This window comes from Loxodonta africana, chromosome 16, assembly GCF_030014295.1.
Source record: "Loxodonta africana isolate mLoxAfr1 chromosome 16, mLoxAfr1.hap2, whole genome shotgun sequence".
Lineage (NCBI taxonomy): Eukaryota > Metazoa > Chordata > Mammalia > Proboscidea > Elephantidae > Loxodonta > Loxodonta africana.
In genome coordinates, this window is record NC_087357.1 from 58,596,929 (window position 1) to 58,621,858 (window position 24,930).

At 39.5% G+C, this 24,930-nt stretch overlaps 1 protein-coding gene across 3 annotated transcripts in view; it reads right to left on the bottom strand.

The window, feature by feature from the left end:
* Positions 1 to 24,598, bottom strand: part of RHOBTB1 (Rho related BTB domain containing 1) — a 76,535-nt gene extending 51,937 nt beyond the window's left edge. For 2 of the 3 annotated variants that reach the window (XM_023546978.2, XM_023546977.2), the window contains exon 1: positions 24,489 to 24,598. The gene's annotated coding sequence lies outside the window, so the exon portion shown is untranslated. Of the gene's footprint in view, positions 1 to 23,809; positions 23,952 to 24,488 lie in introns of those variants that run through there. The other variant, XM_003409281.4, reaches the window with a different exon arrangement.
* Between the last annotated feature and the right edge of the window lie 332 nt (positions 24,599 to 24,930).

The window sequence follows — 24,930 nt, forward strand, 5'->3', positions numbered from 1 at the left end:
GGAAAGCCTTTAGGAAACTGGCATCGCACCACGACCATGGAGTAGCCCCAACGTTTGCCCCTCAGTGAGGATGGATCAGGTAGAGAGAACTGTGCACGGAAAAGGCTCTTATCCAGGTCATTTTCCTCCAGCCTGCTCAACCAGGCCCTTTCAGTTTTGACACTGTGACAAAAGATCAAATTGATCCTGTGAGGTTAATGTGAAAAGGCAGTGGGGTGAGGGGGGCTATCCCTAATACCGAATATTCGTGTATCTTCAGTGCTTACATTCCTCACTATTGCCCGTATCTTATCCTCCAAGTTTCTCTGAATCAGCAACATACTGGAGAGTTTTGCTTGTCTGGTTTAGAAGTGGAGGTGTTTCTGAGCTTACATAAAGGATATTGGTAGAGCCCTATGTTGGTTTCTAACAGTGTCTAAGGTTACCCAAACAGTCTGAATATACTTTGATCCTTGGCCATTATGAATCTCTTTTTTTGGATGGAGAAAACAGAGAATTCAACATATGGTCTATTAAAAATACTGAAGCATAGAAAAGGACAAGGAATTGCCTAAATACATAGAGGAAAGGATTTCTACTGAAGTAGAAACAAAATTAAAAAAAAAAATCTGATCTACACACATAATCATGTAAAAGAAGATAATACCTGTATGTAAACCAATAGCAGATGAAGTTGAAAGTAACTAACAGGACAACATAAAGAAAGGCAATGCATAAATGAAAATCAAGATCAAAAGCAAAAAGAAAATCAAACCTGTTGCTATCTAGTCGATTTCAACTCATAGTGAGCCTTTAGGACAGAATAGAACTGTCCCATAGGGTTTCCACAGCTTTAATTTTTACAGAAGCAGACTGCCACATCTTTGTCCTGTGGAGTGAATGGTGGGTTTGAACTGCTGACCTTTCGGTTAAAAACTACAAAGGTGACAATAAATAGCAGATTTATAATGTAATAAAATGAAATTAGTAAGGTACAGGCCAAACCTGAGAAACAATTCCTAAACAGAGAAGGAAAGGCCATCTGAAAATGATATGACACAATAAAGGAACAGACTATCAGTATTTAGTCTTCTGGATAGTAAGTATTCTTGAACAAAAGGACCAAAGTGTGACTGAATACAACAAAGTTTTCCTAACACAAAAAGAATAAGGGGCACAGAGAGAAGAAAAAGGAGTAGGAGGAAGGGAAAAGAAGACTCCAAATCTACATATTTTTTGGGAAAATATTTAAATCTCAATGGCAAAAAATAACTGTGAAAGAATTCTGTAAGTACTTTAACATCTTCTAAAGCCAATGGCCAAGAGAAATAATAACCTGGAATACCACAGACTTCATCAATACACTATCTGAAGACAATAAGACAACACATATAGAGTCTGGAAAGAAAAAGGAATGTAATATCAAAAATCTCAATGGGATCAAACTGATATTTATGTGAAGGGCAAACATAAAGCTATTTTTCAATATCAAAGACTCAGGGGTGAGGGCGGTTATAAAGAATTAAACTGCTCAAAGATATTAGCCAGAACACCCAGAGATACTTGAAAACTGAAAAATTTAAAAACGGGGATTTCCACTTTAAAGAACCATGGAAACCAAAGCCAATTAAATATTTAAGATGAGCCTATATAGTTATTTCAAATTTGGTTACAAAATTTCATGGAAAAATTATTGGTATGAGAAAATCTTGTTGATTAAAAAAAAAAAAGGGCAATTCATAATGAAAACATAACAGTAATAATGAACCTTAAAGACCAAAAGATATATCATAAAAATGAAGAAAAATTTTAGGACTATAAGAAGAAATTCATTTAAAAAAAAAAAAAGACTTGATACATTAGATGAAAAACTAGAACACATTTATGTCAGACTGAGAAATCAAAACCAAAAAACACCGAGGATTTGATTAACATAAAGATCAAATTAATAGATACCCCACAATAAAAAACTCTATAAACAAAGAGTATAACTTCTTTTCAATGGTTCTTGGCACATTTACAAAAGCTGATTACATACCGTGTCATAAGGTCAAAAACTCTCCAAGTTTAAATTTTATCAATCAAATTCTCTGGCCACATAAGAATATATGAAAATAAAAAGTTTTTACAAAAAACTCAATCATTTGGAAATTAAAAAAATACTTTGACACATCCATCTAAGGAAATAATTTTATAAACAGAAAATGCTTAAAAAACTAATAATATATGTTTATCACATCTTTATTAAGAATAAGAAAAAATAAAAGCACAAATCTTTTGACAAATGGGGAATAATAAAGTACTTGTTATGTGATCTTGGAAAAATAACTTTATCTCTCTAAACCTCTATCTGTGAACTGGGGATGATTATATCCTTCAATGGGTTGTGGTGATGATTAAATTAAATAATGCTTGTAAACAGTTTTAATCACCGTTCCTGGCACAAAGAGAACACTCAATAAGTCTTATCTATTAAGACTGTCATTATTTAAAAAGTTTTGTTTACCAGAGTTTGCAATGCTGTTGTTGTTAAGTGCCCTCCAGTCAGTTCTGACTCATAGCAACCCTACAATAGAATGAAAACACTGCCAGGTCCTGCACCATCCTCACAATCATTGATATGTTTGAGCCCATCGTTGCAGCCACTGTGTCAATCCATCTCGTTGACGGTCTTCTTCTTTCCCTGATCTCTGCTTTAGTAAGCATGATATTCTTCTCCAGGGACTGGTCCCTCCTCATAATACGTTCAAAGTACATGAGACGAAGTCTTGCCATCCTCCCTTCCAAGGGGTACTCTGTACTTGTTTGTTCTTCTGGCATTCCATAATATATTCAAGATTCTTCTCCATCACCAAAATTCAAGGGCATTAATTCTTCTTCAGTCTTCCTCATTAATTGTCCAGGTTTTGCATGCGTATGAGGGGATTGCAAATACAATGGCATGTGTCAGGGCAAAACTTAATCCTCAAAATCTTTGCTTTTTAACACTTCAAAGAGGTCTTTTGCAGCGCACTTGCCCAATGCAATGCATTTTTGATTTCTTGACTGCTGCTTCCATATAAAATGAAATCGTTCACAACTTCAATCTTTTCTCCATTTATCATGATGTTGCTTGTTCGTCTAGTTATGAGGATTTTTGTTTTATGTTGAGATGTAATCCATACTGAAGGCTATGGTCTTTGATCTTCATCAGTAAGTGCTTCAAGTCTTCTTCACTTTCAGCAAGCAAGATTGTGTCATCTGCATATCGCAGGTTGTTAATGAATCTTCCTAAAATCCTGATGCCACAGTCTTCTTTATTTAGTCCGGCTTCTCAGATTTGCTCAGCATACAGATGGAATAAGTATGATAAAACGATACAACCCAGATGCACACCTTCCCTGATTTTAAACCACACAGTATCCTTGTTCTGTTCAAACAACTGTCTCCTGGTATATGTACAGGCTTCTCATGAGTGCAATTAAAGTGTTCTGGAATTCCCACTCTTTACAATGTTATTCATAGTTTATTATGATCCACACAGTTGAATGCCTTTGCATTATCAATTAAACACAGGTAAATATCTTTCTGGTATTCTCTGATTTCAGCCAAGATCTAAATTCAGGCGGAATTGCAAGATCTGTCTGACATGAGAAATGACATCCCTTGTTCCATGTCCTCTTCTGTATCTGGCTTGAATTTCTGGTAATTCCCTGTTGATGTACTTGCTGCAACAATTTTTGAATTATCTTCAGCAAAATTTTACTTGCATGTGACATTAATGGTATTGTTAGATAATTTCTGTATTCGGTTGGATCACCTTCTTTTGGAATGGGCACAAATACGGATCTCTTTCAGTCAGCTGGCCAGGTATCTGTCTTACGAATTTCTTGGCATACATGAGTGAGCACTTGCAATGCGGCATCTGTTTGTTGAAACATCTCAATTGGTGTTCCATCAATTCCTGGAGCCTTGTTTATCACCAATGCCTTCAGTGCAGCTTGGACTTCTTCAGTATTGCTGGCTCTTGATCATATGCTTCCTTTTGAAATGGCTGAATGCCAACCAATTATTTTTGATACAGTGACTCTGTATTCTTTCTATCTTCTTTTGATGCTTCCTGTGTCATTTCATATCTTGCCTGTAGAATCCTTCAATATTGCAACTTGAAGCTTGAATTTTTTTCTTCAGTTTTTTCAGCTTGAGAAATGCTAAGTGTGTTCTTCCCTTTTGATTTTCTAACTTCAGGTCTTTGTTCATTTCATTATAACACTTAGTCTTCTTGAATCACCCTTTGAAATCTGTTCAGCTCATTTACTTCATCATTTCTTCCATTTGCTTTAGCTACTCTACATTCAAGGGCAAGTTTCAGAGTCCTTTCTAACATCCGTTTTGGTCTTTTCTTTCTTTCCTGTCTTGTTAATGACATTTTGCTTTTTTCATGTGTTAGAATGTCCTTGATGTCATTTCACAACTCATCTGCTCTTTGGTCATCAGTGTTCAATGGATCAAATCTATTCTTGAGATGGTTTCTAAATTCAGGTGGAATATACTCAAGGTCATACTTTGGCTCTCCTGGATTTAATTTTCTTCAGCTTCAACTTGAACTTGCATACGAGCAATTGATGGTCTGTTACACAGGTCACACCTGTCCTTGTTCTGACTGATGATAGTGAGTTTCTCCATCATGTCTTTGCACAAATGTAGTCAATTTGATTCCTGTGTATTCCATCCAGCAAGGTTCATGATTGTAGTCACCATTTACGTTGTTGAAAAAAGGTAACTGCAATGAATAAATCTTTGGTCCTGCAAAATTCTATCATGCAATCTCTGGCATTGTTTCTCTCACCAAGGCCATATTTTCTAACTATTCATCCTTTTTGTTTCCAACTTTCACGTTCCAATCCCCAGTAATTATCAATGCATCTTGATTGCGTGTTTGATCAATTTCAGACTGTGGAAGTTGGTAAAAATCTTCAATTTCCTCATTTTTGGCATTAGTGGTTGTGTGTAAATTTGAATAATGTTTGTATTAACTGGTTTTACTTGTAGGTGTATGGATATTATCCCACTACTGACAGTGTTGTATTACATGATATCTTGAAATATTTTTTTTGATGGTGAATGTGACACTATTCATTTTGTCATTCCTGGCACAGTAGATCAAATGATTGTCCAATTCAAAATGTCCAATACCAGTCCATTTCAGCTCATTAATGCTTAGGATATCGATCGTTATGAGTTCCATTTCATTTTTGATGACTTCCATTTTCCCTAGATTCATATATTCCATGTTCTAGGGAATATATGAATTAATAGATGTTTGCAGCTGTTTGTTCTCATTTTGAATAGTGCCACATCAACAAATGAAGGTCCCAAAAGCTTGACTCTATCCACATCATTAAGGTCAACTCAACTTTGAGAAAGGAGCTCTTCTCCAGTCATATTTTGAGTACATTCCACTCTGAGGGGCTCGTCTTCTGGCACTATATCAGAGAATGTTCTGCTGCTATTCATAAGGTTTTCACTGGCACATCTTTTAGAAGTAGATTGCCAGTAACTTCTTCCTAGTCTGTCTTAGTCTGGAAACTCCACTGAAATGTGTCCACCATGGGTGGCCCTGCTGGTATTTGAAATACTGGTGGCATAGCTTCCAGCATCACAGCATCACCACAACACGCAACCCACCACAGTACAACAAACTGACGGACAAGTGGTGGGAGTTTGCAATGACATAGAGATGCTAATGCTACAATATTAAGAGGGAAAGGACAGAATAGTAATGGAAATATACTTGATCAAAACTACATAAAACAAGTGTAACCTGAATAAATTCGGCCTCCTCATTCTCTCACACTAAACACCATCTTATCACAGTGATGCATCTAAAAGAAACATAAATATGATTTATTCTTATATTCCTACATTGCTTGAGAGTGTAGAAATATAAGAATAGAGAGGTATGGTTTATATAACATATATCTTGTAGCAGAACTCCTGAAAAGTATCTTTAGAGTGTTTTTTCCAGAGTTTTACCTCTCATAGCAAGTGTTCAAATCTGTCATTCTACATCTCAGGACCCGCGATCTTCTTCCTCCAGGGGATTATGGGACTAGGCATTACTCTCTGCTTCTCCTATTCCCATTCTCATCCATTATTCCCCCGGCACACCAAATGCATCTTCCTGTGGATGCACCCTTTTGGGAAGGGGGTATTGATACATAAAATTTAATAATTGTGTCTCTGTCATATAAGGAGAGACAACAGCCACGCTCCTCCTCCACCCTACCCATCTCTGTCACGAACAACGCATGAAAAATAAATTGGAAGGAAATATACTAAACAGATAACAGTGATTGTTGTTGAATAATTGGAGATATAACTTCCACCTGTCTTCTACTTTAGTTTCCAAAGTTTCTATAATTTATACATATTACCTTTTTAAAAAATTGAGATACAATACATATACCATAAAACTCACTCTTGTAAGGTGTGAAATTATTTTTTACCATTTTTTATATTTTTTGTTGTTGAGAATATACACAGCAAAATATACACCAATTCAACAGTTTCTACATGTACAATTCAGTGACATTCATTACATTTTTTCAGTTGTGCAGCCATTCCCATCCTCCTTTTTTGAGTTGTTCTTCCCCCATTAACATAAACTCACTGCCCCTTAAGTTTCCTATCTAATCTTTACAGTTGTATGTGTCAATTTGGAGCCCTGGTGGCATAATGGTTAAGAGCTCATCTGCTAACCAAAAAGCCAGCAGTTCGAGTCTACCAACTGCTCCTTGGAAACCCTATGGGGCAGTTCTATTCTGTCTTACAGGGTTGCTATGAGTTGGAATCGACTCGATGGCAATGGGTCATGGATTGTCTATTTGATCCCATATAGACAGATCTTAAAAGAGCACAATGCTCAAGGCAGACGTTTTTAGTACATTCACAAAGCTGTGCAATCATCACCACTATTCCTGAACATCTTCATCCCCCCAAGAGGAAATGCAATACCCATTAGCAATCACTCCCCATTCCCTCCTCCCCCCAGCCCCTGGCAACCACTGTCTACTTTCTGTCTCTATGGATTTGCCTCTTCTGGACATTCCACATAAATGGAATCATACAGCCTTTTGTTACCAGGTTTTTCTACTTACCATAATATTTTCAACGTTCATCCATCTTGTAGCATGTATCAGTACTTCATTCCCTTTTATGGCTAAATAATATTCTTACATTACTTCTATAATGGTTAAAGGTTTTAGCTTTTTTAAAAAAGTAATGGAAACATTAAGTACACCAAAAAAAATTTTTTTTGATTATTAATTCTGAGAAGTGTACACTGATACAATAATCTAATAGTAATAAATAATTTTTGATGATGCATTATTTTCCAAAGTCATATATTTATAAAGCATAGTGAGCCTGTTTTTTTTTTTTCTTTCCCTGACCCATGCTTTCAAATAAAAAACATAGAACTCTAAATGGTATCTTGCTGAATATCAGACACAGAAATTGAACCACATATACAAATTGGCTGTGGAAAAACATATACAATTCTATCTCAAATAGAAGTAAAAAATTCTTGGCTTTTAAAATTTGAATTTCAAAGGGGATACTTACACTAACTAAAATGAGCAATTTTAATAAATTATCTAGAAACAGAGCACATGAAATACTCTGTGGTAGTCAATTTTAGTTATTTTAAAGTAAAATCATTATAACTCATTTTTATACTCATTAAGAAAAAAGTTCCATATTTATTTGCACGAATGTTGTACATGTATCCGTGTATCCGTAAATAACAAACACACATAAATATAGACACACATTCAGTGCATGAATTTAATATTGAACTCTTCGCTTGGAAAGGGGGCTCCTATGTATTTTCAGTTACAAGGGAGAGATGATGGTCGTTAGCTCTCAGATAAAACAAGAGTTTGGTGAAAACTCAAATTCTGTAAATGACTTACCCTAGACATAAAAAGTTGGAACATTTCAAACACACTGAGGGTACAGTGGGGGTGGTGACCAGAAATGGGGTGCTGCGGGTGTTCTGTCTCTTGATTTAGGTGCTGGTTACATAGGTATGTTCAGTTTGCAAAAACTCATCGAGCACTACACTTATAATCTGTACACATCTCTGTATGTATGTTATATACTTTAATTCATTTTTTTTAAGTAAAAAACTTTATGATACTGATTTTGGAGACCCTGTTATCCTCATGGGGGCCCTGGGGTACAGTGGTTAAGAGCTGCAGCCAAAAGGTCAGCAGTTCAAATCCACCAGCTGCTCCTTGGAAACTCTATGGAGCAGTTCTATCCTGTCCTACAGGGTTGCTATGAGACAGAATCGACTCGATGGCAACAGGTGTGGTTTGTCTTTTTGGTAGTCCTCATGGAAACCTGATGGTGCAGTGGTTAAGAGCTCAGCTACTAACCAAAAGGCTGGCAGTCTGAATTCACCAGGCACTCCTTGGAAACACTATGGGGCAGTTCTACTCTGTCCTATAGGTTCGCTCCAAGTTGGAATTGACCTGACAGGAACGTGTTTGGGTTTTGGTTTGGTAGTCCTTGTGAAAAGGGTCTGTGGTGGCATTGGGTTAGGCACTTGGTTGCTAACTGAAAGGTCAATGGTTTGAACCCACAAGCCGCTCTGCAGGAGAAAGAGGCAGTGGTCTGTGGCGGTCTACTCCTGTTAAGATTACAGCCCTGGAAACCCTGTGGGGCATTTCTGCTCTGTCCTATAGGGTTGCTATGAGGCAATGGGGTTTTTTTTTGTAGTCCTCTTGTGGGTGAGCTTTGGCTAAGGGCTGCCTCAGGAAGTTTTGTCAAGAATTAATAATTAGAATGTTGGTCGTCTTTGAGGCTATGTCAAAGCTGCAAGCATTTGTTTGAGAAAGCTAGTATCAAGTCTGTAGACTGTATGTGTTTAAAAATCCTGTCATGAAAAAAAGTGCTCTGTAGCGAGTAGTTCACTGAAGGCATTTGCTAAAGGTGTCCAAAGGTTAGCTTCTATGGTACCTGAGGGACTACTTGCTGTGAAACCTTCAGATACTATGACAATCAAAGAATTGCATCTAAACATTTAAGAGTTTATAATATGCCAGTTAGGATTAGGTTATGCCCTGATTCAGGCAAATGAACATATAGTTTTGTTTTATTTTTTAGAATTTCTTTTTGGGTTTTTAGCTAAATAAGGCCAAGAATGAGAAGGTGCTTGGTGGACAATAAACCAGACACCTTAAAATCTCATATTTTATTGGAAGTCATTGGCTGACAAAAATGAATAGATTCTAGCTGGTATTTTTAGGACATGTTCCAATATCCCCCAAGTTGAGGCAGAAATGATTACATGAAAGGTCGTACATTTTAAAAAAGGACAGAGCACTGCTTGTGGAAATGGAAGATGATACCATTACTCGAGTGCAATTAGCAGTTTTAAGTCAAAAGACTTTACGTCCATACCTTTATTTTGTGTGTGTGCATCCATACCTTTAATTCTAAGACTTTATTCTTAGAAAAATAATTAGGGCACCCAAAAATATTTCATTAAAATGATGTTCACCATACTTGTGGAAAAAAAATATCGGCCACAACTTAAAAATCGAACCTCAGGGGACTGGTTAAGAAAATTATGATATAACTGTAATGAAAGAATGTGTAACCATCAACAATGTTACAGAAACACGTTCACTGTCATAGTGAGATGTTCATGAAGAACCCTTAAATGAAGACAGATTACACACAGGAAAAAAATACTGTATGACACCATTCCCTAAAAGTTATGAATTTAAGAATACACAGAAGAATTTGGAATAGAGATTAACCAAAATATTAATGCCAACATTTTTTAATGGGGTAGAATTATAATTGACTCTAATTTTTTCTTTTTTTGCTTATCTACACAGTCCATTTTTTCTATAATGAACATGTATTATTTGTGTAATTAAGAAATTTTACAAAAAGTGAGGGTGAGAAGGTAGAAAAACTAGAGAATAGAATATTTATGTGTGTGAAAGTATATTATTCTTTCATTATAGGGAATTAACGTCTACTTTTTACTTTCTCTTCACACCTTCAGAGGTTCGTGTGAAGTGCCTTTCTTATGGCATGAAACAGCTCTGGAACCTTCCTTTGAATTATGAGCAGTCATTCCATTCATCAGCAATACCATCTTGGAGCCCCTGGTCATTCAACTCCCTTTACACTCTCATAATCAAAAGAACTTATATCTCAGTAGGCCTAAACAAGCTGCCACTCAGCCTAGTTCAACGCAACAAGAATACACCTACTAAACAACAGATACAGAAACAAGCCACTGGCAAGGCCTCATTCTCTAATTTTTCCAGATCATGTCATGAGACTTTGAGAGATTTCAGGTTTCGTGTCAGGACAGTGTCCATGGTGCACATAAAATAAAATTAAAAAAATATTATAATCTGAAATATTCTGAGTTCACTGTTGATTTTTGTTTGATACACACAAAGGGAAACAATTTCCCTTAATTGAGGCCTCTTTCCAGGAGTCTAAATGATCAGCTGCCAGATTTAGCCTTTGGCTCCATGTCTACCATGTCTATTATTTCCCCACACTTAGTGACGTGAGGCCAAATCTCATCCCTATTCTGAGTGCACATGCAGATGTCTTGATCAAAGGGGGAGTTGGTGAACCTGTATTGAAAAGAGCCAGGAGAACATACTGCAATAAATGGAAGCACATGGCTTAATGGCTCATGGTACCCAAAGTGTCCTCACACAAAAGAATCGATGGCCTTGGTCTTGCTACACGAGAAATAAAAGAGAGGAGGGGAGTTGTAGCGAAGGCAATCAAGAGATTGGCTGCTCATTAGAATTACTAGGAGAATTTGTTTTAAATACTGCTGTCTGTACGAGAATGTTCTAGGCAGCATTATTCCTAATAGCCAACAACTGGAAATGACCCATCAATAGTAGAATGGATAAACAAATAATGAAATGAGGTCTAGCCACACAATGGGATACTATACAGCACTAAAAACAGGCGAACTATTGCTATATATATCAAGGGTACATCTCATAAACATAATATTGAGGGAAAGAAGCCAGATAAATTCATTTATATAAAGTTCAAAAACAGGCAAAATTAATCCACAGTTTTAGAAGTCAAGCTAGTGGTTACCATGGTTGAGTACTGACTGAATAGTGGCTGCGGAGGGACGTGAGAGGTGCTTCTGGGTGCTGGGAATGTTCTGCTTCTGTATTTAGGTGCTGGTTACGTAGGTATGTTAGTTTGTGAAATTCTTTAAGTTGTACACTTATGAGCTGTGTATTTATCTTTATATAAGATACATCTAAAAAAAAGAATAAGTATTAAATACAGATGCCTAAGCACTAATGTGAACCTACTAAAATCATAGGTTATAAGTTCCCCAGATATTTCAGTGTATAGCCGACGTATATCATCAGACCAGAGGATCAAGCACAATGGTGTACAAAAGCTGGCCCATAGCATGCCACAACAGTCAGTTGTTCAATTTTCTGGAATTTTATAAGCCCATTGTTAAAATAGTGCCGATATAAAAATTAGATTATATAAACTTATGATTAGATAAATTATAATAAAAACGAAGGTAATAAATACTCAAAACTTACTACTCCCTAATTCTTTACCTTATATCACTATTTATACTTTTGAGGTTATTTATATCAACTTCACCTGTATGGTAGAAACCATATATAATGGTATACTAACATGCATCTAAGGATCCCTGGTGGCACAGTGGTTAAAGTGCTCAGCTGCTAACTGAAAGGTCGGTGGCTCAAACTCCACTGGAGAAAGACGCAACAGTCTGCTTCTGTATTTACAGCCTTGGAAACCCTATGGGGCAGTTCTACTCTCTCCTACAGGGTCACTATGACTTGGAATTAACTAGACAGCAGTAGGTTTTTAATGTGCTCCTCTTTCTAGCTCCATGCTTGGTCATGTTGGTAGCTTGAAATCAGCCATGGTGGGAGAATTTGTACCATGGACATCAGTAAACACTACATATCAGGGCTTGCTTTACTGTTTTGTTGTCTATAGACTTTATGATGGGAAAAAATGCCAATAGTACAGATTAAACTTAAAAGTGTGTAGCCAATTTATTTTCACAGAATGTTTTTGATGGTTTTTGCTGAACTTTTCTATCCATAGCCAATCTATGGTACAGTTAGTTGATGAGCAGGTGTAGTTACCATATGAATGTTGGTTAATATTTTCATTTATGTTAATGAGTAAGAAAAAGTGAAACCACAAAGACCTGTGTCAGAACTTCACTTATTCATCAGCGATGTGTATTGGAAAATAGTTTTCAAATATTGGAAGAGCATTTTCTTAACTGTTTGTTCTGTAAATAGTATAAATGGTCGAAGAAATACCCTTCTGGTACGTAAAAACGACATGGCAGAGGCGTCTGACCTTCTCTAACTTCTCAAGGGGGAAGGAGAATCAAGATTAACAGCCCAAGGCTGATACCTTCTCTTGTCAGCCCTTTTTACAAATTCAGACACCAACCATCCCTCCCCTAGCACTCTCTACTTCTTTGCCGAGTTCAATAATTCATTGCAATGGCCACACAGGACTCACAGATCATACAGTTATGGGGTTTTATTAGGAAAGTAACAGGTTACAATTCTGTTTCAGGAACACTCAGGTTACAGTCCTTCGATCAGGACAGCCTCTTTCCAGTTGTATATGGAGACACATCTCTCTCTGGCCTCTCTGCCTCTGCCCTGCTTGGGCAAGTGTTATAAAGCTTGTTTAGTTCTGCCGGTAAGTGCCCAGAGGCACCCCGCTCTGCCAGTAAGCCTCAGCCTGAACGCTCTCAGCTGTAGCTCCACCAAGTGACAGGAGGCAGCCTACTCCAACCAGCAAGCCTCCTGCTCAAAGGCACTCAGCCTTCTAGCTCTGTAGGCTGGCCGTCTCCTGCCAGTCTCCTGGTTCTGCAGCTGCCATTTCGCTGCCGCTGCTTCTCGCTGTCTTCGGTGTTACAGCTCTCTCTTGGTCTCCTGGTTCCAGGAGCTTCTCAGCACAGGGATTCAGGGTCCAAAAGATGGCCTCCACTCCTGGATCTTCTTTCTTGTTGGTGTTGAGATCCTCTCCTCCTTCCTCTGCGATGGCTCATTTTAAGCCTAGAGGGATGGCAAAGCTAACTAATCTCTTTGTTAGGTTCCATATACCTTATTTGCATAGTTCCAATCAGTCATTGTGTGTGAGTCACCAACACTATGGCTAGAAGGGCTATATTAAGTAATTCATTGCACCACACAGTATTTGAAAACTATTTCCCAGTACACATCACTGATGAATGAATACAGTTTTGACACAGGCCTTTGTAGTTTCACTTTTGTCTTACTCATTAACATAAATAAAAACACTAACTAACATTCATACAGTAACTACACCTGTTCATCAACTAACTGTACCACAGGTTGGGTATGGATACAAGAGTTCAGCAAAAGCCCACAAAAGGATTCTGTGAAAATAAATTGGCTATATGCAACTTGGAAAATGATAGTGGTTAAGAGCTATGGCCGCTGACCAAAATGTCAGTAGTACGACCCCACGAGGCACTCCTTGGAAACCATATGGGGCAGTTCTACTCTGTCCTATAGGGTCACTAGGAGTCGGAATCGACCAACGGCAATGGTTTTTGAGTTTTACATGAAACTTATAATAATAAAGTATAAATTAATGAAGTTTAATTTTTTATTTGTAAATTGTATGCTACACATCCTTATGTGAATGAAATAATCAACTCATATATGCACATATATGTATATACAGACACCACATACACATAATATAGGAACGCTTTTTTCCTCAGGGAGTCAGCTGATTTATCTGCATACCACTGTCTATATCCTTCCCCTGTCTCAGATTCTAATCTGCTATATCATGACTTAAGAAACGAACATCGTGGAACAACTCAGTCAATTGGCATAACATAGATTGTAAAGATGATGTACCACATCTTAGTTTGGTGAGTAGTGTCTGGGGTCTTAAAAGCTTGTGAGTGGCCATCTAAGATACAACTATTGGTCTCTACTCATCAGGAACAAAAGAGAAAGAGACCAAATACTCAAAAAAGAAACTAGTCCATAGGACAAATAGCCCACATGAAACATGGTCTCATCTACCACCAAAGCCAGAAGAACTAGATGGTACCCAAATACCACTACTGACCGTTTTGACCAGGGGTACAATAGAAGGTCCTGGATAGAATGGGAGAAAAATATAGAACAAAACTCAAATTCCTAAAAAATGAGGAACCCCTGAGACTGTCACCTTGAGATACCCTTTAAACTTGGAACTGAAGTCACTCCCAGAGGTCACTTTTCATTCAAATAATAGATTGGTTTATAAAATAAATATCACCCATGAGCACTGTGCTCCCTTAAATAATCAACTATATGAGACCAAACTGCCAACATTTACCCTAAAGGAAAGGTGAGAAGGTAAGGAGGGGCAGGGAAGCTAGATTAATGGAAACAGAACAAACACTGGAAATAATGAGAATGTTGACAGATTGTAAAAAATGTAACCAATGTCATGGAACAATTTGTATAAAAATTGTTAAATGGGAACCCAGCTTGTTGTATAAAGTTTTACCTAAAAAAAACAATAAAATATTATTTGAAAAAAAAAAAGAAAAGAAACAAAATAAGATAGGACTCTAGCTCTGGCCTGTAAAGCATGAGTTTCAGCGTAAGATATAATAAGAACTATGCTTCAGACCCTCACTACTCAAAGAGTGATCCCCTAACCAGCAGCACTGGCATCACTGGGAAGCTCGTAAGAAATCCTTAGTCTCAGGCCCCATCCTACAACTCCTGAATCAGAGTTTGCATTTTAACAAGATCCCCAGGTGATCTGTATCCACACTGAAGTTTGAAAACCACTGCTTTAAAAATAAAGTACTCATCATTATGAAATGAAACAATACAACCAATTTGAGATTAGTAATAAGGTTAGGGACCATCTACAATTGGTGATTTCTAAGCATCTAGTACCAGTTTAGCTACTTCATAGCACTGGGGAAAGCACACGATTGTTACCCGTAAACCTGAAGAAAAGAACATACATTTTGTTATATATATTTGTCAAATACTAAAAAGCAAAACTCTACCATCAGGAAAATAAAGTCTATTCTAGGTTGCTCGGATTATTAATAAAGAATGAAAAAAAGATTCAAGTAAGAAAAAAAATCAACAGTAGTTTTCCTCTATGTACGTGGTGAATAGGAACGTTGCCAAAGCCTTGGTTCCAAAAGTCCAGAACAGGGCATCAAGTGCCACATGACAAAGTGTGGCAGCTGGGGAGAGGAGCGTGACAGAACATTTCCCAGAGATATAATTTAGGCCCGAGTAGTTATCAAGTGCTGAGGGTGAAAGGGGAAATTGCAGTATTTATGCTTTTCCTATCAATATATCAGTCAGCAACACATGACAAAGAGAAAAGACAGAGCCAGCCTGCAGAAAATACTCGGTCCTAGAGTTAATTGAAATGGGGAGGAAAGTCTCATGTGTTTTGAAATTGAAAGCAAAAAATTTTCTACTGGCAATAGTATTCTCTGGAAATATTTTTTAGTTACTTGGCTGGAAATACAGTATTTGCTCTGAGATGCAAAGGTCTGTGTGGAAAACATGTTAGATACTTAAACAGTGTCTGGAAGAAAATGAGAGCCACAAATCTCCAAGAGGAGGTTGGTATTAGTTTGCGGCAGAAACCAGAGCAATAAAATAATCCAGTTCACATAAACCTTGGCAGCCTTAGAATATGAAAGAAACAAATGGAGTTGTGACTGGGCCAATGGTACCCAAAGAGAATACCAGGCCTGTTTTTACCCCAGAAAAAAGGTTACTATAACCATCCCTTGCAATGTCAGAATTAAAATGACTTCAGTAAGTTTAGGGGGGAAATGATGTGACCACCCTCATTTTCTCTTGAGATACTCCAGGAAGGCTCAGAAAAGAACTAACCCCTATTGAGCACCTACTATGTGCTTGACATATGTGGTCTTCATTACATCCTCCCAGTCCTTTGAGGGATGTGATACCATGGCCATTTTACAAAAGATGAAAATGAGGTCCAAAGAAGAAACTATTTCACCCAAGTCGCCTAGCTAATAAACAACCAGAGCTCTGCGGATAAGAAAACACCAGAAAGCTCCCAGTAGACTGCTCAACAAAAACAGCTTGGAAGATATGAAAGCATACAGTTATGTTTTTAAAAAAGAGAGAAGAAATGACTTCTATCTTGGGGTAACTGAAGATAAGCGAGGTTTCTCCTAGTACCCACCACATCTTTACACTACTAGAATCCTCTTATCACCTGTTTCTGGATGTGCCTTAGGTCTTAGATATATTTTACACCTGATAGTTGTAATTTTGGCTATGTTGGAGGTTTTAGAAAGCTTGACACTTCTCAGGCAGTGTTATGTAATGGAAGGAGTGCTGGACTGGGACTCAGAACCTTGGGTTCAATTCAGGCTGTGTCGCTTACTAACTCTGAGGTAGGTAATTTACATCACGTATCACTTCTCTGGGTCAATGGTTTTTTCATCTGTACGAGGTTGGACTAGATATATATATATTTTAAATTGTACTTTAGATGAAGGTTTACAGAACAAACTAGTTTCTGGACTAGATATTCTTAAGGATTTTTCTGGCTCTATGTTTCAACCTTTCAAGATTCAACTATTAATATTTAAGACTATGACTTCCATCAAAACATAGTAGAAATAACCTGAAGAGTTACCAAATTTGTTCAGGAAAGCCTATTACACGGTTTAAGGTACATCTAAAAAAAACAGAAAACAAACAAAAATACCCTCCCCCAAAACAATAATAATTATTTAACTCCTACTCTCCATCATGGAACCCTGGCGGCACAGTGGTTAAGAGCTCGGCTGCTAACCAAAAGGTTGACAGTTCGAATCTACCAGCTGTTCCCTGAAAACTCTATGGGGCAGTTCTACTCTATCTTACTTATAGGGTTGCTGTGGGTCAGAGGAAATCCTAGTGGCCTACTGGTTAAGCGCTACAGCTGCTAACCAAAAGGTCGTCAGTTCAAATTTGCCAGGTGCTCCTTGGAAACTCTACCGGGCAGTTCTACTCTGTCCTACAGGGTCGCTATGAGTCGGAATCAACTTGACAGCAGTAGGTTTGGTTTTTTTGGTATGGGTTGGAATCAAATCATCGGCAAAGAGTTTTTGGAACACTCCATCATCTCCAGGAATAAACCTGGAAGGAAATGGTTTATAGTGTTTTCTCCAGGAGTTCTTGTAGGGCAAATATATATTCAAGTTCTTGTGTAGACTTGAGTGCAAATCTAAGTTTTGCTTCCTATTAGCTCTGTAACTCAACTTCTCTGAGGTCCCTTTTCTACTTCTGTAGAATTGGAAATGATAATATTAACTGTAATGCAATCAAGTGTCTTGAATCTGGTAGGAGTATAATAAGTGCTGGTTATTGTTATTTCAATGGTTGTCATGGGTTTGGTTTATAACTGGGTAACAATTCAAAGGAAATTTCTCCACAGAGGAATGGAGCCTGAGATTGTAAGCTCTTTAGCAAAGGAAACTTGCCATTAACCAGGGTCTATGCAATAAATAAACTCAGCCTCAGAGCAGAGAAACTTGGTTGCTGCTACTAGACCTATTGACATCTTTTTCTTTCTTTGTAAACTTTACAATTCACTCTTTAATGGATAAAACCTGATCAAAGACATGCTGATGCACTTGATGGGGCAGGGAGTATTTGAAGACAGGTTGTCCTGGGACATCTGGAACAAATGGCTGTCATACCAACATTTCATCTTCAATGTCTTTATTTTCTCATTTCTCAGTTTGTGCCCTATGTTTACAAGGAACAAAAGGTTCTAGCAAGGGGGAGAAGGTGGAGGAGGTGGCGTCACTTTGTTGATAAACTAAAAACAAAACAATTCTGATGCTGACTTATAAACAACCAATACATATACATCCTACCCATTTGAGTGACTGTTTTCCCCAAAAACTTCCCCTCCCCTGCCACCCCTTCCTTTACCAGCTCACCACTCACTACACATGCTCCATTTACCTCTTGCCCATTTCTAAATATTCTTTTCGTGACTTATTTCCCCTTCCCTCTCCAAATGTGGTTTTGGTATTGTGAGGCTGCTGGGAAGCCTGGGTGGAGAAAAGATGAATACAAGAACCAGGTTCACATCATTCGTTCTCTTAGAACCCTATTACCTGAAGCCAGGGTGAGGTCTTCAAATAATGGGAAGTAGAATTGCCTGTTTTCTAGAAAGAGCAAAAATTCCTCTGCTTTCTATAGGTAAATTTCCTGAGTGAAAAACACAGTAAAATTTCAAATGTTTCTAGCCATTTTTTAAAGAGACAAGGCATGCATATTAATCAAAGCCTTGTGACGTTCAAGCAAAGCAAACAAATGACTGCTAATTAAGTGATTACTGTTAAAGACACCGTGCTATTTTCAGGGACTCTTCTTGCTTAAGATATGATTCAAAGTATAATTTTACTGCTTAAACAATTACAGCTTTATAGTTATTATACTGATCTTTTTATGATACACCATTGTCACAGCTAACCATTAATCAGTTGATATTGAGGTCTTAGACTATAAATAGAATCTTCTCAATATACTATCATGAGACAGTATGGAACATATATGTCTTACGGGACAATGTATTTTGTAATGACCCACTTTTTAAACAACATTTACAGGACAATGCTATTATAGAACAGTTTATAAAACCAAAAACCAAACCCGTTGCCATCGAGTTGATTCTGACTCATTATTACCCTATAGGACAGACTGAAACTGTCCCATAGAGTTTCCAAGGAGTGGCTGGTGGATTTGAACTGCTGACCTTTTGGTTAGCAGCCGAGCTCTTAACCACTGTGCCACCAGGGCTCCAGAACATCCTATACTACCCTTAAATGCTTAAAAGTTTCTCTTAATTAAGTTTCTAGGTCTATAAGCTTCAGTTGGGGATATCAGTACATTTAAAAAATGATATATTAAGGTTTTTTCTTTAGTAATTTGTTCCTCCATTTCCTCTTTTATTAACCCTTTTATATGATAATACTCCCTAAGAAAGATCAACGACTGTTACGAATTATTTTACCAAAAGAGGAGGGGGGAGGAAGGTGGGGGGAAGGAGGTCCTCAACCACGGCAAAAATTTAAAATGTCTTACTTAACCTTTAGATATTGGACACTTTCAGGACTTTGATTGGAATTTATTTGTTATGTAGCCAAATCTATCTAGTGACACCTTTTAGACAAACTGAATTCCAGAATGAACCCCTAACTTCAGGTATCATGAAGAATTGTAATACCTTCTTAAAGGTGCTGTGCAGGTTCAAACAGCTCACGATTTTGTCACAATGCTTTTGCAACAATGCCTTTGAATTTGAGATGCTATAATTTAGTGGTTCTGGATGACTGCATAATCACTCCCTGTTGGGTTGAAATTCTACATTCTGTCTTTTCTTAAACTCTCACCCATTTATCATCGATTCAGACAAAAAACTGGGCTTGGAAATTTTTTTCAGTGCATACACGGAATTTCTAAGTAATCTTACAGACTGGATTTCTCATAAACATAGCCTTGACCCCCAATTCAGTCTTTTGCCACGTATAATCTTGATGTATTCTCTAATTGCCTCATACATGAATGTTTAATATCTTGCCTTTGAAACCTGTTTGTAATATCCTTAAGATCAGAGACTGCATGACAGGAAAAAGTACACATTAAATACTTATTTTTTCACTGTTTCACTTAAGAAAATGGAAGTCACTCTTTTGTAACAGCCCCGCCATTGAGTGCTATTATAGAGCTGTAATTACCAAGTTACCTTAGGCAAGTCACTTAACCTTTCTGGGCCTCACTTTTGCTATTGGAGAGGATTTTCTCAACAGGAGAGTTTAGGTTTGAGAATAAGACTTTTTTTTTTTTTTTTTAAATCCTATTTCTACCACTGACTAGAAGTATGAACTGAATATATTATCTAACGTCTCTGAATTTCCAATTCCCCACCTGTCATTTGGGAATCAAGTCAGTGGTTTCACCTGACAGGGATTTGTTTTTGAAGTGAAATGAGAACAACGATGTAAAGAATGCAGCACACATTGACCTAACTCAGTTGGTGGTCAATAAATGTCAACTATTATATCAAGTTTCTTCTCACTCTTATGTGCTAAAATTAGAACAGAAGTAAAACCTTAATTATCAAGCACATATATCTCCAGTATCCTCAACTATCTCCCACTACTTTGATGCCCAGTGTAAAATGCATACATACATGTCTTATAAAACACAAACTGATTCAGGGCTTACTTAGTACTGTTTTACTTACAGAGTAAATAGAATAATTCTGATAATCATTGAACTTGTGATGTTCATAATGTAGACCATAAAACCAATGATGAAGACACATTCTTTTAAGATAAATTACCAAGAAACCTGTTCTGCAATGCATGCTCAGAATTAGACCCAAGATATCATCAATCTATGGTCATGGATTTGCATAAACACACTGACTTGGATTGCTGGAATTGAAGAACAGAACACCCTGCTCACAGGTGGACTTATCTACATAAATGAGAGACATAATATATAAATCCTATTGCCTGCCAGGAGCACATGGGGAGCCACTAAAATTTTCAACATTCATTGTTTTTTCTACCACCCCTACCCAAAGAGCAGACTCTGCTTTATTTTTGCAAAGTGCCTGTGTTAAAGTGGCATTTCTTTGGGCTAAATGTATCCTGAAATGGTGAGGTTAACATTTCACAGCATTTGTGAAAATATATTTCTGAGCATTTGGGATGATTAAAAAAAAAAAAGCACTTGGCCACTGTCTTAGTCATCTAGTGCGGCTATAACAGAAATACCACAAGTGGATGGCTTTAACAAAGAGAAATTTATTTCCTCACAGTAAAGTAGGCTAAAAGTCCAAATTCAGGGCGTCAGCTCCAGGGGAAGCCTTTCTCTCTCTGTCAGCCTTCTCATCAATGTTCCCTGGACTAGGAGCTTCTCCTTACAGGAATCCTGGGTCCAAAGGACACACTCTGCTCCCAGCACTGCTTTCTTGGTGATATGAGGTCTCCCTGTCTCTCTGCTCCCTTCTTTTATATCTCAAAAGAGATCGTCTCAAGACACAATGCAATCTTGTAGATTGAGTCCTGCCTCACTAACACAACTGCTGGCTAGATCTTCCCTCATTAACATCATAGAGGCAGGATTTACAACCTATAGGAAAATCATGCAATACCAGGAATAATGGCCCAGCCAAACTGATACACACATTTTGGGGGGGACATAATTCAATCCATGACAGCCGCAAACCAAGGGATGAGAATAAAAATTTTAGGCATTTTACCATACACAAGTCACAGAAGTGGACATGTTGCTCAAAAATAGCATTTTTAGGTACTACTATTAAAAAAAAAATTTTTTTTATTATAAGTAAGGAGCCCTGGTGGCACAGTGGTTAAAGTGCTCAGATGCTAACTGAAAGGTTGGCAGTTTGAACCCACTAGCCACTCTGCGGGAAAAGATGTGACAGTTTGCTTCCGTAAAAATTTACATACAGCCTTGAAAACCCTATAGAACAATTCTACTCTGTCCTATGGGCTCTCTCTGAGTTGGAATCAACCTGAAGGCATTGGGTTTGATGGGTTATTATAACTAAGGAGTATTTGGGTGGCACAAATGGTTAAGAGCTTGGCTACTAACAGAAAGGCTGGAGGTTCAAATCCACCCAGAGGCAACTCAGAAGAAAGGCTTCACAATCTACTTCCAAGAGGTCACAGCCATTGAAAACCCTACGGAGCACTCTTCTACTCTGACATACATAGGGTCACCATGAGTTGGAATTGGCTCGATGGCAACTTTTTTTTTGTTTGTTTGTTTATCATAACTAAAGAACCAAAGAACACTGGCTTTTTCATCAAAAACCAAAACCAAACCCATTGCCGTCGAGTCGATTCCGACTCATAGCGACCCTATAGGACAGAGCAGAACTGCCCCATAGAGTTTCCAATGAGCTCCTGGTAGGTTCAAGCTGCAGACCTTTTGGTTAGCAGCCATAGCACTTAACCACTATGCCACCAGGGTTTCCTTTTTCATCAAACTATACTTAAATAGTTGATAAATTGTACTATAGAACCAATAACATCAAACCACATGTGTTTCTATTTACACCTCTGTTCTCACACAAGCCCTATCTAATTAAATTTACACAACTTTCAAAATGTGGTAAAATAACGCATCACGGGGAAGTTGAGACGAATACTGACCATGATTTATAGCTTCCTAATGATTTTCCAAAGCCTTCCACATGGAGATAAACTAGCGAAACCCTTTTCCCACTACTAAGTCCAAATATGATCCAGGAATCTCAGAGAAACTCTTGTTTAATATAACAATTTACTGCCTACTCCACCTGTGGAGCAGTATGCAGACATTATCATACTGAAAATAGCTTGTTTGTTTTCTAGTAACCAATGACTCTCTTAGGCAGCAGGAAGTTACTGGAAACTAAACATATTTCCAAATTTCTAAAGAGTGTTTGTAAACATACTTATCAAAAATATAAATAAATTTAAAAAGCTTCCCAAACTAAACACACACAGCCTATTGGCTATGTGATGTGGGAGGGCATTACACAAAGATGAAAACCACCGATAACTTAAGACAACAGTATCGATCATGCAGTGTAGAGAGAATACACTACAGTGCCGAATGTGTAGCATAGACCCTGTTGGGGTCCCAAACCAGTGAAAACTCAAGCTGAGCGTCTGGCTGGGGTTCAACCCAACCTGGGGTTCAACAGAGGAGCTGAATAGCACAGGTTGGGGAAGTTCAAAATCAGGGCGACTCTTTTGGTCTCAACTTCCTCGGTTTTCCTAGACCTGGGTGCCTCTGTGTATATATCTACCTCCATGCATTTCTTCCCCCAGCAAATGTGTACAGTCAGCTCCAAAGGCACAGCTTGTGTGCTGACGTGCAAAGCCAAGTCAAAACCCCGCGCTTGGCGCTCCCTTCTAACTTTCTGGCTTGTCCAAGTCTAAATATTGACATTGCTCCTCAGCTGAGATGTTTGATACTGCTGAGGATAGAAAGGCACAGCTAACAGTGCAATCTTATGATATATTTTTAAATAGTTGTGCCTGCCTCCCATTTTTTTTTTTTTATTGCGGGAGGGGGTGGATTCCCTTGTCTGCACAACCGCGCCCCACCCCCCTCCGTTGTTCTCCCCGAAAGCTGAGCATACAGACAAGGTAAGGTGTTTTGCAAGCCCCTTATGGCAGCTCCTACTGTTGTCACAGCAACTCACAACAGACTCCATAGACACGGGGAGGAGGGGGGGTGGGCCCCAAATTGTGGGCTGACCAGTCAACTCTCATGGTGTGCAAGCGGCAAAGGGGCTAGCATAACCCCCTTTTCAGTTTCTCCGGCTCCCCACCATTGTCCTTCCAAGGAAAAGAGCCCTCTTATAGGCGCGGCACCAATTCTTCCTTGGCGCAGCCAGCCTGCTAAGGGTGCCTGTTGTACATTTCCTCAGCTCCAAGTTAGGGGTGCGGCTGTGTGGGCACTCCTAGAAATCCGCTTGCCTCTGCTGTGGGGTCCCTGGCCTCGCAGAGGGGCTAGCACACCCCATAGCTCGGTCCCAAAACTCTGTTGGGACGCTGCTGGCCGCGTAGCGCGGTCCCGGGCCCCCACATGCCATCCTCTGGGGCGGGGGCGGTGGGGGCTACGCGGCGGGTGCTCAGAGAAGTTTCATACCACAGCGCACTCACGACACAGAAACCTACCCTGAAACCGAGCGAGACGCGAGCTCTCTCCGCCTTCAAGGGCTGGGGGGAGCAGGGGGGCCCCCGCCACTCAGCAGCAGCCACGACTGCGCGCGGTCGCGCGTGTGCGGGGCCCCTGCGCGCGGCGCACCGCCCGCCGCCCAACTTTGCACAAAGGCAGCATGGCACTGCCTCGCCTTGCGGGCTCCACAGCTCTGCGGCGGCTCTGCCGAGTCCCAGGCGAGAGGGGCTCGCCCCTTTCCAACCCGCAGCCCTCCCCTTCTCTTCCTGCCTCCACCCCACTCCCAGGCGGGGCAGTCGGGCGGAACCGAGCGCCCAGCACCTATCTCCGCCGCGGTGGCGGCCGCCTCTCGCACTGTGACGTTAGCAACGTTCGCGGCTATTTATATCCACACGATTGGATTTCATTCATGAAACCAGGGCCTGGTGTGTCTGCGCTCTGGGGCGCTGGTTGCAAAGGTGCCTCCCCTTTACGCAGACGGGGGGGCCCCCGGGCTCAGAGCCTCATTACCAGACACAAACACGCGCAGAGCATGGAGACCCCAGCCCCTGTCCCAAGCTGCCGGGAGGGGAGGGTCAGGGTGTTCTGTGCCGTCCCCCATCCCTACCACCCCACCCATTCCCGCACATCCGCTGGCCCTTTGTCCCAGGCTCTGGAAAAGTAAGTTGGGCCACTAACCGGCTGGGCAGCATGGCTTTCTTCCCCCTAGGAGCTGACCGGCTGCGGACTCCGAGGGAGGACATTGGCTTTTGTTTCAAAATCGAGCCCAGCTGCTGACTAAGGGCTGCGTTAGCCCAGCCTCTTCCTCCCCTGGGCGCTGCACGTGCTGGCGGGCTCCCCCCTCTGTGTTACCTTCCTCCCGCGACTTGGCTCCTAGGTTCCCCGCAAGGGGCGTAGGGACGCCTCGGTTGCCCCCGACCCAAGTAAAGAGACGATTTACAACCTCCTGCAAATGGCTGAGGGAGAAGGTGAAATTGACATCTGGCCGCTCAGGGGTTGTCAGAATTCTTGGAAGCCCCTGACAGCCCACGCCTTCTCTTGAAAACTCTTCTCACCCTTCCAGCCTGACTGTGAGCTCTGAAGACAGGACCAGGGGTAGTTTTCACGCATTCGCATAACA